This window comes from Brassica oleracea, chromosome C9 (genome assembly GCF_000695525.1).
Source record: "Brassica oleracea var. oleracea cultivar TO1000 chromosome C9, BOL, whole genome shotgun sequence".
Classification (NCBI taxonomy): domain Eukaryota; kingdom Viridiplantae; phylum Streptophyta; class Magnoliopsida; order Brassicales; family Brassicaceae; genus Brassica; species Brassica oleracea.
This window is the reverse complement of record NC_027756.1, coordinates 34,615,237-34,617,439: the sequence shown is the minus strand read 5'-3', so window position 1 is coordinate 34,617,439 and position 2,203 is coordinate 34,615,237. Positions and strand designations below refer to the sequence as shown.

At 28.5% G+C, this 2,203-nt stretch overlaps 1 pseudogene; it reads left to right on the top strand.

The window, feature by feature from the left end:
* Window positions 1–2,203, top strand: part of LOC106314859 — a 6,823-nt pseudogene extending 4,620 nt beyond the window's left edge.

The window sequence follows — 2,203 nt, the reverse complement described above, 5'->3', positions numbered from 1 at the left end:
ATATATAAAAACTAACTTTATTTAATATATTTTCATTTTTATAATAGTATATGTAAATTTTGTAATATTATACATATAAATAATTAAAAACATTATATATTTTTTATTTTTATATTATTTTTAATATTTTATATATATTATTATTATTATTTTATTTATTTTAAGGATCCAAATCCGGATCCGGATATCCGCCGGATATTACAATTTTTAGAAGGATATCCGACACCCGGATATCCGAGAACCCCGGATCCGGATAAGGATAATAAAATTATGGATCCGCCAGATAAGGATCCGGATCCGGATACCTTAAAATTGCCCGGATATCCGATCCGTCCCAGACCTATTGGTAACTAAAACTTGATATGTTTTCTTAATAAATGTGAAAATGTTAAAACATGGATCTTTTTAAAACGGAGTGAGTATTTAAGTATTTAATATTTGATTCTAATGCAGACAAAAAGTTGGTAATCTTTACGTCAAATTAAATGCTTAGTCAGCTATTTTTTTTAGTATTGGTCATAATTACAAATATAAACTAATACTCCCTCCGTTCGTTTTTAGATGACGTTTTATAGACTTTCACACGAATTTAGGTAAGTAACACAATACCTATTCTAACCCTTTTTATAAATTAATTAACTTTAGAACATTGGTATGACAGACCAACGTAAAAGAATAAAATAAGTCATTTTTTGTTACTTTTTGCCTAGAATTTAGAGAACGACAAGTATATTGAAACAAAACAAAACTTCTATAACGTCATTTAAAAACGAACGGAGAGAGTATTAAACATACAAATAAAATTTGATTCTGTGTTCACTTTAAATTAAATTTAATATATGTTATATAATTGAACATTTTGAAATTAATTGTAATTTTATGAAATGTAATATGTCATCTAACAAGTGGAAAAAATACAAATTTTAGAAGAACAATAAATTCATGTAGTCCGACAGAAACATCTAACTCCTACAGAAACAACTTTAAGAGTAAGTTTTCACTATATTTTTAAAAAAATAATATTGATATTTGTTCAATTTTATAAATTAACTAGTATTATAATTTAAAATTTTGTAGACCAAAGACAAATACAAATAGTCTTAAATAATTATATTCTTAAAAATTAAACTGCCATTGGTAGAGAGTATATGGTAGATAAGTTCAACCGAGCCTGCAACATGAATATAACTTAAATTTTTTTTAAAACAAGCTTGATGAATTAAAAAAAAACATTATAAGAGATGGAAGACCCTTATGAATTATAATGGTATCTCGGTTGATCTTGATACATCTATGATATATGCATCTGACACATGGTGGAAAGAACATGAGAATGTAAGTACACACAATTTTTATAGTCAGGAAAATATAAATATAATATATATCAATATTTAGATTCAATAAATATAATGATTTTAAATTCTTAAGGATACAAATTAAAAAAAAAAACCTGAACCGAAAACCACCAGATTTTTGGGACGTGATGGTACAATGTCTAGCATTACACGATGTAAGAAGAAGAATAAGATGTGTATCGTGTTCTAATTGATGATGATGATGATACACATCTTCTGAATGAAAAAATGAAATAGTAACAATAGTCCAATCGCAGAAGTCATCAACGAGGAAGGTAAAATTCACAGTCAATCAGTAGGTATGGAAACTCACGGTTTCTATAAAGAATGGTTCACATGGAGGCATAAAAAGATAATTTTTTTGAAACAACTATACAAGGCACTATTTTTGGATATAACATAAAAGTTTACAATAACTTCGTACATCAAACTATGATAAATGGAAAAAGGCAGAAGAAATATGAGTTGCTCTAAACATTCCAAAAAGAATATTTTACTCGACATGCCTTAATACTCTTAAAAATTAATATTTTGGCGTAAGTATTTTTTTTGATATAGATGGAAGCATTGATGAAGATAATTTACAGTTACTGGAAGCTATGACCGGTGTTTCATGGAACATGAACATGTGCTAAAACAGTTAGGTGTAAACCAATTATTTGGGAGTTCATATGGTCAACAGTGAAGGCTCACCGCCAATTTCTCAACAATGGGGTACCCCACTGTTTGCTCAGCAATGGAATACACCACCAAATACTCAACAATGGAGTACACCGCCAAATGTTTCACAATCGAGAACACCACTTAATACCATACAATGGTTCACCCCAACCAACCCAACAATGTAG